The sequence below is a fragment of the Talpa occidentalis genome, unplaced genomic scaffold (assembly GCF_014898055.3).
Source record: "Talpa occidentalis isolate TD23 unplaced genomic scaffold, MPIMG_talOcc4v2.1 talOcc4.6, whole genome shotgun sequence".
NCBI lineage: Eukaryota > Metazoa > Chordata > Mammalia > Eulipotyphla > Talpidae > Talpa > Talpa occidentalis.
Genome location: NW_023604972.1, coordinates 74870000 through 74882874, shown reverse-complemented (window position 1 = coordinate 74882874; position 12875 = coordinate 74870000).

Here is a 12875-nt window from a genome sequence, read left to right as displayed (position 1 = left end):
CCAGGCCCCTTCCAACTAGCAGTCTGAGCCCACAGGGGGAGCGGGTAACCACGGCCGGGGCAGACATGGCGCACATAAGAGTGTGCCTGAGACCGGATGTGCAGGGACTGCGTCCTGCATTGCCATTTTAGAACAGGGACATTTCTTCAGTAAAGACTGCCTGAAACCAGCAGAAAGCTCCCTCAGAAGTCAGAGATGGCTCCTGGAGGAGCCAGAGAGGAGCAGAGAAGTTCACCCAAGATGCTGGCCAGTCCCAGCAACACAGTGTCCCAATGCATACAACAAATTAGAAAACAGACAGTAGGGAATAGAAGAACCACATGCAACCTAACAACTCCTCAGGAAAAAAGCACACCACAAAAAGAAAACCACCCCCCAGATAGCAACGACAGTAACTTGGAAGAACTTCTGAGCCTTCCAGAAAGAGAATGTAAAATTGCCATGATTAAAAAAGTGACAGAACTCATAAATGAAAACAATGATATGAGAAAAATAATCAATGATCAGAAGAATGAAATCGAGTCCCTAAAGGGGGAAGCAAAAGAAAGGCAGGACATCAAAGAATTAATGGAGGAACTAAAGAACTCTGGGAAAAGCAATGAAAGTAGAATAGATGAAATGGAAGAACGAATAAGTACTCTTGAAGACACAGAAATAAAAAGAAACAAAACAGAAAAGGAAAGAGAAGTACGAAGGAAAAAGACCGAAGAAAGACTTCGGGAACTATCCGATTCCATGAGGAAAGGACATATAAGAGTTATAGGCGTTCCAGAAGGAGAGGAGAGAGATGTAGGAACACAGAAAATATTCCAGGAGATAATTGAAGAGAACTTCCCAAATGTGAAGAAGGAGCTGAAATTTGATATTCAAGAAGCAAGAAGAATACCAAACTTCCACGATGAAAGAAAAAATACAGCAAGACACATAATAGTAAAGCTCCCAAGAATCCAGGACAAGGAAAAAATAATGAAGCTAACAAGAGGGAAGAAACAGATAACATTCAAAAGAAAACCAATCAGGCTGACATCAGACTTCTCTGAAGAAACACTACGGGCAAGGAGAGAGTGGAGGGACATAGTCAAAAGACTCCAAGAAAACAGATGCCAACCAAGAATACTCTATCCTGCAAAGCTCTCCTTCCTCTATGAAGAAAGAATAAGGACCTTCCCAGACAAACAGAAACTCTGGAATTTCATTACGACTAAACCCCCACTCCAAAAAATACTACAAGTAATCCTAAAGCCAGAACCTCAGAGGGACGAATAACAACAAGAGAAGGCCAAAAAAAAAAAAAAAAGAAGTTATTAAAAGAATAAATAAATAAAATCAAAGGAAAGACAAACACAATGGCAAATACAGATGCTAACATATCAATATTAACTCTAAATGTAAATGGACTAAACTCTTCAATAAAAAGACACAGAGTTGCAGCCTGGATTAAGAAACAAAACCCAAACTTTTGCTGTCTCCAGGAAACACATTTAGCTACAAAAGATAAAAATAGACTCAAAGTTAAAGGATGGAAAACAATCCTAAAGCAAATGGACCAAAAAAGAAAGCAGGAACAGCTATACTTATATCAGATAAAACAGCTTTCAAACTCAAAAAAATATAAAGAGACCCCAATGGTCACTACATTATGATCAAGGGGACAATACTTCAAGAAGAAAAACACTCATTAACATATACTCACCAAACGAAGGAGCACCAAAATATATCAGACAACTGTTGTCCTCTCTGAAAATAGACATCAGAGAAAACACATACGTAGTGGGAGAATTCAACACACCACTATCAACAATGAATAGATCAACTAGTCAAAAAATAAGTAAAAAAAACCAAAGCTCTAAATAAGGACCTAGAGCATTTAGGCTTAACAGACATCTATAGAAGACTAAACCCCCCCCCACAAAAATGGAGTACACATTTTTCTCAAGCGCACATGAATCATTCTCCAGGATCGATCACACACTGGCGCACAAGACAAACATCAACAGATACACCAAGACTGAAATCATACCAACCATCTTTTCTGACAATGAAGGCATCAAACTAGAAATAAACCATAAAAAGAAGGCAAGGAACTTTCCTACCTCATGGAGATTAAAAACCACACTACTGGAAGACCACTAGACTAATGAGGAGATCAAAGACAAAATTAAAAAATTCTTTGAATTGAATGACAAGGAGGACACCAATTTCCTAAATGTATGGGATGCAGCAAAAGCAGTAATAAGAGGAAAATATATAGCAATAGAAGCTCACATCAAAAAACAAGAAAGAACTCAAAGAAACAACCTAATCTCGAAGCTCAAAGATCTAGAAAATGAACAACAAAAAAAACCCAAAACCAGTAGAAGAAAAGAAAGAGTAAAAACCAAAGCAGAAATAAATTAAATTGAAACTGAAGAAACAATCCAAAAGATCAATGAAACCAAGAGCTGGTTCTTTGAAAAAATCAATAAAATAGACAAACCCCTAGGCAGGCTCACAAAAGAAAAAAGGGAGAAAGCACAAATAAACAGGATCATAAATGAAAGAGGAGAAATCACAACGGACACAGCAGAAATCAAAAGGATAATCAATAACTACTATAAACAGTTATATGGAAACAAGTTCAACAATCTAGAGGAGATGGACAAATTTCTACAACTCTACAATCACCCAAAGCAAGATAAAGAAGAAATAGAACACCGAAACAGACCAATTACAAGCAGCAAAATTGAAATGGTAATCAAAAGCCTCACTAAAAACAAAAGCCCAGGACCTGATGGATTTACAAATGAATTCTACCAAATATTCAGAGATGAATAAGTGCCTATCCTTAACAAACTCTTCCAAAAAATTGAGAAGGAAGGGACAATACCAAACAGGTTCTATGAAGCCAACATTACACTAATACCAAAACCGAACAAGGACAACACAAAAAAGGAAAACTACAGGCCAATCTCCCTAATGAACACTGATGCAAAAATCCTCAATAAAATTTTAGCTATCAGAATCCAACAATGTATCCATAAGATAATTCACCACGACCAAGTAGGATTCATTCCAGGGACATAAGGATGGTTTAACATCCGAAAATCAATCAACGCTATCCAACACATCAACAAAAAGAAATATAAAAACCATATGATAATATCAATAGATGCTGAGAAAGCTTTCAACAAAGTGCAACACCCATTCATGATAAAAGCCCTTGAAATTCTTGGGATACAAGGAACATACCTCAACATCATAAAAGCCATATATGACAAACCAACAGCCAGTATCATTCTCAATGGTGAAAAGCTGAAAGCAATTCCATTAAGATCTGGAACAAGACAAGGATGTCCACTCTCACCACTGCTTTTCAATATAATACTGGAAGTCCTAGCCAGAGCAATAAAACAAGAGAAAGACATACAAAGAATCCAAATAGGAAAAGAAGAAGTCAAACTATCACTAATTGCAGGTGATATGATAATATACATAGAGAACCCCAAAAACTCCACAGAAAAACTAATTCAACTCATCAATCAGTTCAGTAAAGTGGCAGGATAAAAAATCAACACGCAAAAGTCAGTAGCCTTCCTATACACAAACAATAAATCTGAAGAAGAAGAAATAAAAAAAAAATCCCTTTTATTATCGAAACAAAAAAAATCAAATATTTGGGAATAAATCTAACAAAAGAGGTAAAGGACCTATACAAAGAAAACTATAAAACACTGTTAAAAGAAATAGAAGACACAAAGAAATGGAAAGACATCCCCTCTCATGGATTGGAAGAATAAACATTATTAAAATGGCCATCCTACCAAAAGCAATATACAGATTCAATGTTACTCCAATCAAAATTTCAATGTCATTCTTCAAAGAAATAAAACAATTATTGATGAAATTCATATGGAATCACAAAAAACCCTGAATAGCCAACGCTCTCCTGAAAAAAAAAGAAGGGGATGGAGGCATCACACTCCCAGACTTCAAACTATACTACAAAGCCATAATCATCAAAACTGCATGGTACTGGAACAAGAACAGACATACAGACCAATGGAATCGAATAGAAAATCCAGAAATAAACCCACAGATTTATGGTCAACTAATCTTTGACAAAGGAGCAAAGACTATGCATTGGAGCAAAGAAAGTTTGTTCCATAAATGGTGCTGGGAAAACTGGGTCACTACATGCAAAAGAATGAAGCTTGAGCACTACCTCACAACATACACAAAAATCAACTCAAAATGGATTAAAGAACTAGACATAAGACCTGAAACCATAAAATACATAGAAGGAAATATAGGTGAAACACTACGTGACATTCACATCAAAGACATCTTCACAGACACATCACACAAAGCAGTGATAGTGAAGGCAAAGATAAACAGCTGGGGCTACATCAAATTAAAGAGCTTCTGCACAGCAAAAGAGACAATAACAAAAACAAAAAGAAACCCCACCAATTTGGAGAACATTTTTGCACACAACACTAATGATAAAGGACTGATGACAAAAATCTGCAAAGAGCTGATGAGACTCAACAACAACAAAGAAAATAATCCAGTTAAAAAATGAGCAGAAGAACTAAAAATAAACTTCTCTGAAGAGGAAATACAAATGGCCAACAGTCATATGAGAAAATGTTCAACATCACTTGTAATCAGGGAAATGCAAATCAAAACTACCATGAGATACCATCTTACACCACTGAGAATGGCACATATTAAAATAACTGGCAACAACCAATGTTGGCAAGGGTGTGGAGAAAAAGGAACTCTCCTGAACTGTTGGTGGGAGTGTAAACTGGTCCAACCACTATGGAGAGCTGTGTGGAGATTTCTGGACCTACTAAACATAGAGCTTCCATAGGATCCAGCAATTCCACTCCTAGGTATTTACCCAAAGGACCCAGAAACATCAATTTCAAAGAACACCTGCACCCCTATGTTTATAGCAGCTCTATTTACAAGAGCTAAGCTTTGGAAACAACCCAAATGCCCAAAAATAGATGACTGGATCAAGAAGATGTGGTACATATATACCATGGAATATTACTCAGCATTCAAAAAAGATAAACACATGCAATTTGCAGCAACATGGATGGTGCTGGAAGGGATCATGCTCAGCGAAATAAGCCAGAAAGAAAAAGAAAAATACCGGATGGTCTCACTCATAGCAGGGATCTAGAAAACTTAAATAAGGGACCAGGAAAATGAATAACTATAAGAAAGTGAAAATCAAAATCAACAATAAACTATGAACCAGAGACACTTTTTGGGGGTTGGGGGGCAGAGGGGAGGGATTGGGGTCAGAATGGGGGGGTTGAAATTTTATGGGGAATTTAAAAATAAAATTTATTATTAACAAAAACTTAATACCAAAATAATAAAGTAAATAAAAATAAAAATTCCCCCTAATCCCTAACCCGGAGATACACATTGCTATTTTTGGAGTATATCCTTCAGAACATGTGTAGTGATTATATCGCATGTGTTTTTTCACCATATAACAATATAATGTAAATTAAAAAATAATAAAGTAGTCATATCTATGATCAACAGGAATATGAAAGAAATATTTATTATTTTAGGAAAATGAAAATGAAAAGTACAATGTAATGTCATCTTATAGCTGTGAGAATTACTACAGTCAAAAAAATAAGAAAAAAGTCTTGAGTAGGTTGTGGAGAAAAATATTTATACACAATTGGCAGGAATAGGAATGGGCAGCCAATTTCAGGTTTCTAAAAAAAAAAAAAACAATGAACTATCATATCATCCAACAATAAACGCCTAGGTACCTATTGAAAGAAAATGAAAACACTGATTAAAATATATATGAACGCCTATCTCCTATGTTAATTACAACACTAGTCAGAAGAGCTAATATATGGGAATCTTTATATAACCTCTGCACATGAATGGTAAAGAACATAGGAAATATATATACACACAATGGAATATTAGCTATTACTAAAATAAAAGAAACACTGTCATTTGCCACAAAATGGATGGACTTTGTGGGTCTAATGCTACGTGAAATGAGTCACAAAGAGAAAGGCTACTACAGAATAATTTCACTCAAATTATGAACTATAAATAAATAAAACAAATGAACTAACATAAAATCAAACCATTAGGTTATGACAACAAAATGGCGATCACCAAAAGGGAAAAAGATAAGGAATGGGAAGATCAGGTAAGGGGTTTTTTGAAGAGTGACATATGTTATCTAGAATTTTGGTGGTGGTTATGATGTGTATATATAAAACACAAAAACAAACACACACGCACATATATTTGACAAAGTGCACCCTGTGCTTCTGAAAATTATACAATGTGAAACCATTATAACTTTAATAAAATCCTGGAAATATATAGGAAAGATAGCTGGAAAATCTCTTATGTAGTTGGAGATTAAACATCATTCTCATAGATAATACATTATTTAAATAGAATATAGGAAGACTTTTAAAGTATTTTAGTTAAAATTTATTATTAAAACTTGTGTAATATAGTAGAAATAGTGTTCTCAGCGAAATATATATTGGATAAAAATATTAGGTAAGAAACAAATCTAAAATCAATATTCTTTGTTTCTACTTTGTTACTTTGGGAACCTAGAAAGGTAATACAAGAAAAAAAAAAACAAAACAAAACAAAGTGGGCAAGTGAAAAAGATTTGAGCAGATATCAATGGAATTAAAGCAAGAAAATCAATAGGAAAAAAATCAATGAACCACAAATTTTTTTTTTAAAAGATCCAAAAAATGTCTTTAGCCAGCTTAGGTAAAAAAGAGAGTATACAAATTATTAATATTCAAAATGAATGGATCCACATCACTATGGATCCTATAGGATAATAAAGAAATCCTATCAACAATTCTATGGCCACATACTTAACCTAGATGTAACAAATCAATTCTTTTAAAGACACATGATACCAAAACTAATAGAATAATATAATATTATTAGATATATATCTCTTAAAGAAATTTAATCAACTATAAATAATCTTAGTAACATAAACACCATGCCTACTTGGGTTCACTGGTGATTTTTTTTTAAAGATTTAATGATTGATTGATTGATTTATACATACATACATACAAGCACTGGGTACAGTCAGAAGCGCGAGAGGGTGAGAGAATTCACCAGAGCCAGAGCGGGGAGCAGAGCAGGCAGAAGGACCGAAGTACACTGCTGAGGGGAGCAGCGGGAGGCAGGAGAGGTCTGCGCGCCATGTGGGGCCCTCCTCCGGTGGCCGGGGAGCAGCCGGGGATGGAACCGGCACAGCAGAGGCTGCAGGCAGCTTCGCAACCCAGCGCTCAACCACTGCGCCACTGGGGAGGCCCTCACTGGTGATTTTTATCAAACATTTAAGAACAAATTGATATGAAACTTTTATGTCTTTCAGAAGATAGAAACAAGGGGAATATTTCCTAACTAATTTTCCTAATATCATCATAATACAAGGAGATTACAAGGAAACTATTATAGATCAATGAACATGTATGCAAAAATCCTCAACAAAATATTAATAGAAAATCCAGCAAAGTATACAAAGAATTATATACCGTGATCAAATGATACTTACCCCACGTAAAGCTATTTCAACATTTTCAAGTCAACTGGTGTAATCAAACTTATCAAGAGACTAATGAAAAAAATCACATGATCAAATCAATAGCTGCAGTAAAATTGTTTCACAAATTCGACATTCCTTCATGATAAAACCTATTATTTACAGGGATTAGAAAGCTATTTACTCAAATTAATAGAGAATATCTATCAAAACCTAGCACCAAATATAATGATGACAATATTAAGTTTTCACACTGAGGTCAGGAAAGAAGTTCACCTTACTACCCATTTTCAACTATGCCCGGAAATTGTAGCTTAAGCACTAAGACAATAATAGGGAACAAAAGATATACAGATTGGAAAAGAAGGAATGAAACTATCTTTCCTCACCAATGGCATGATTTTTTTATGTGAAAAATTAAAAAAAAAAAACTAAAATATTGCTGGTGATTAGTGATTGAGGGAAAGTCGTAGGAACCAGGTTGATATCTAAAAGTGATTCATGGGCCTCCCCTATGGCACAGCGGTTGAGCGCTGGGTTGCGAAGCTGCTCGCAGCCTCTGAGCACCCTTTCAATCCCTGGCCACCAGGCAAGGGTCCCTCATGGAGCGCAGACCTCTCCTGACGCCTGCTGCTCCCCTCAGCAGTGTACTTGGTCAGTCTGCCTGCTCTGCTCTCCGCTCTGACTCTGGTGAATTCTCTCGCCCTCCTGTGCTTCTGACTGTACCCAGTGCTTGTATAAATAAATGAATAAATCTTAAAAAAAATTCATTTTTCTACATATCAGCATTGAACAAGTGTATTTAAATTAATAATCCGATGTTGTTTCTATTATAAACGCCAAAAATGACACTTACCACAAGATCAAATGAGAAAATCCACAATTCTAATAAAATAAATCAGAAAACTAAACAAATAGGCATTTCATGTTTATGGAATAGAAAGACTCAAAATTGTCAAGATGGCAGTTCTTCCCAATTTGGTTTATAGATTTGGTGACTACCAAATCACAATCACAGCAAGTTATCTTATGTATATTAAAACTGAGTTTACTTTTCAATGTGAGACGCAAAAGACATAGAATTGAAAATTCAACTTTGAAAGTAAAGAGCAAAGTTGGAGGATCAGCACTACCCAAATTCAAAAACAACTACAAGGCTAATTAGTCACATAGTGTGTTTCATAACATTAGATAATTATTACTAGTTACTCAAGGATAGATAAAATATCTGACTTATGATTTTAAAGTGACATTTATAGATACTGATGGAATTATGGTTGCAATAATGTGATATCAAGGATTGGCTGAAGAAATATTTTGCATGGGTAGAGAGTAGAATAGAGATAAATATAATGACTTTCTGAAATTGGGTATTAGAACAGTGAAATTTGTTGTGCTATCTTTTTCTCTTTTGTATATTTATACTTTTCCATAATAATTTTATTGTAATACCAACACTAATATTATGGATAAACAATAATGTGTAAGAAAAATCATCATTTCAAGTTATCCACATGGTTGTAAATGGGAAAACATATAAAAAAGAACCTGAGATTATGCATGTTTTATCGTCTTTTAAAATATTTACTTTTTTAATATTTATTTATACAAGAATGGGTACAGTCCAGAACCGCGGGAGGGTGAGAGGATTCACCAGAGCCAGAGCACGGAACAGAACAGGCAGACTGACGAAATACACTGCTGAGAGGAGCAGTGGGCAAGACAGGAACCAGAGACAGAGCGGGGAACAGAACAGGTGGATTGACTGAAATAAACTGCTGAGGGGGAGCAGTGGGCGAGTAAGGAGAAGTCTGTGCACCATGTGGGTAACTCCCTGGTTGGGGATGGAACTCATGCTGCAGTGGCTGCAGACAGCTTCATAGATTGTGTCTTAACCCCTTGCACCACCAGGGATGCCCAATATGCAAATGATTTTAAACTAAAATTAATCATGAAATATATCCGGTTCTTTATGAGAACTACATATCAAAAGTACAGATTGCTTCTTATCAGAGAGATGAAAAAGAAAAATAACAAAGCAGATATTACCTTCAGGCTAAATGTTTCCTCTCCACAAATATAGTAGGCCATACTTATCTCCAGTTAGAGATAAGTATTTTAATATTTTATATTGATGTTTATTAATTTCCAAAATGAAAATTGATAAAGGTTATCATCATATGAAACAAAAGTATGTCCTTCTCTTTTACATAGAAGAAAGGCATTTTATAGATAAGGTATAGAGATTTTTGAGACATATAGATAGATGGATAGATAGATAGATAGATAGATAGATAGATAGATAAACTCCCTCTCCAAATATGGAGGCAAGTATTTTATGGAGTAAAATATGTTCTCCCAAAGAAAAGAAGTCAGATTTAATGCCCTTATGCATGTACTAAATGTTTTGAGGAATAAAACAGAATAGCCCTTCACAACAGCTAAAGTATACAGTCTTTTTAAATTTGTTTCTATTGAGTTAACACTGATTTGCAATATTGATATATGATTCCGAGGTATAGGACCACATTCTTTCAGATATATGTTACAATTTTCTTTAACAACTCAAGTTCATTCTATGGTTGATTAAAGTTGCCTTCAACCAAAAGGAACATAAAAACTTCCCTGGGTGCAACATCCTGCTTTAAATAAAACAGGGTTGTTTTAACTGTAGTTTAACTTGCCTCAGGTAAAACTAGTGACTTTTAGGAAAACAAGAATAAGACAAATAAGACTAATGCCCTCTTTCTTGTTCAAAATGAGGTTATAGAAAGTTAGTATCCAATGTCTTAAACGTTATCTTTCTGCTGGATTTATATGGCCCCCCAAAAAAAATTTAAAAAAAGAAGATTGAAAAAATAGTAGGCAAGCTATGTGGAAAAAAACACTTGTTTCAAAAAGAACTAGTAATACATAAAAATGGTTTTCATTGAATATACTAAAAACAAGCAAAAAATCCTAGCTTTGGTCCTTACACTGCATGCCAAAAGGCATGCAAAATTGTCAAATGCCATTATATTTTCAATATTAATTTAATTTGGACTTAGTGCTAGCCACTTTTATTCAAGAAAGATTCACTTGTATCCTACACACAATTTTCTTTCTTCTAATTGTCTCTGTAGATTGTTCTTTGAAGGAGGATATATATTCTAACAATGGAAACGTCTTTGTATTCTTTCAAAATTAACATTGAGAAACACATTTAAAAAAAAAAATCTTAAAAATGAGATCTGTCATCTTTAAATTAACCATAAAACAACTGTTTCAATTGCTTGTTATTTAACAATACATGAAATTAATAAGAAAACTCTGTTGTATAATGAGGTTCCTAGTAAGGGTTTATTAGTTTTTCAATGTACTTCTTTTCTAATATTTAGATGCAATTTTGAAATTGTGGCCTTAAATAGCACAAATGGGCCTAACACAATAACTTTTGAGTTTAAATTTTAAAATACAGAAAACATATCATTAATTGTCATAGAGGACTTCATGGGACTGCCACAATTCAGTACTACTTAAAATTTAGAAGTTAATTTGAAGATATATTGATTTTTCAAATATTTTTGCAATGGAAAATGTTCATTCTTTAAGAAGTAGACAGAATAGTGTAAAAAAAAATTATAGTCTCCTTCTGGGTTCAAATATTACCAATTCACATCAGTCTTTTAAAATCTCTATTCACAGGGCCTCCTCGGTGGCACAGCGGTTGAGCGCTGGGTTACGAAGCTGCCCACAGCCTCTGCAGCACCGGTTCGATGGTTCTATCCCCAGCCACCAGGTGAGGGTCCTACATGGCGCGCAGACCTCTCTTGACACACCTGCTACTCCCCTCAGCAGTGTACTTCGTCAGTCTGCCTGTTCTGCTCCCGGCTCTGGCTCTGGTGAATCTTCTCACCCTCCTGTGCTTCTGACTGTACCCAGTGCTTGCATAAATAAATAAACCAATATTTAAAAAAAAAAGTTTAAAAAAAAAATCTCTATTCACAAACACACTACATTGTTGTTCAGAAACAAAAATAATAAATAATATTATATTGTCCATAATATTGCAGTCCATAATACAAATTTAAATACCATTTTTCAAGGCTTTTAAAATAAAATAATTAATTGCATTTTTCAATATTAAATTATCAAAATAATTTAATAAATATAAATACATAGAAAATTCTGACATATAGTGAATTATTAAAATATTATAAATAAACAATTTCAGAGATATATAGAATATCTTTCAATACATTATTAATATAAAACATCAGATTATCTATGTAAGCAAATAATATCTTTATTTGATTATCGAAGAGTATTCAGAAATGTAAGTTGCTTTAAGAACAAATTCAAGGCACAACTTATGCTCAAGGCATGAGATTAAACTATTGCACATGAAAGACTTCCCTTCTTGATTCTATGACACAGATATTGCATTAAATATGTTGGATTAGACATACAACTTGGGATTTGAGCACCTGTACTGAAGATGAATTAAAGCAGTCAAACATCCTTAATGAAGCACTATAATAAGATTTTTCTTTTCTTACAAGACTCAGAGATAATAAAAAAAATAAGTACTGTAGCATAAGTTGGCCTTCAAATAGAGGAACAGCAATTTGCCTCGAGACAGAGTGGGCACAACAAAAAGCAAGTTACCAGTTCCTTGTCTTCTTTGGGGAAAAAAAAAATACATTAAAACAAATTAGAAAGTCAAGCCATATGCATGTGGAAATATTGGGTAGATTCCAACCAAATTAAAAATTCTTCAAAATTAAATACAAACTAAGAAACTAATGGGTAATTGATCTTTAACCACTCCACGTGACCCTCGTTAAATCAAACTCTTTTTTTTAAGATTTATTTGTTTATTTGTTTATTTATTTATTTATTTATACATACATACATACATACAAGCACTGGGTACAGTCAGAAGCGCGGGAGGGTGAGAGAATTCACCAGAGCCAGAGCCGGGAGCAGAGCAGGCAGAAGGACAGAAGTACACTGCTGAGGGGAGCAGCGGGCAGCAGGAGAGGTCTGTGCGCTGTGTGGGACCCTCCTCCGGTGGCCGGGGAGCAGCCGGGATCGAACAGGTGCCTCAGGGGCCACGGGCAGCTTCGGAACCCAGCGCTCAACCGCTGCGCCATCGGGGTGGCCCCAAACTCTATTTTTTTATAAAGATAACTACTTAATCCAGAAAATAGGCATAACTAAGATTTTCATGAAGAAAACTCTCACTTGGGCTTGCCTGGTGGCACAAGGGTTAAGATGCAACCTATGAAGCTATCCGCAGCCACTGCAGCACACCTTTGATCCC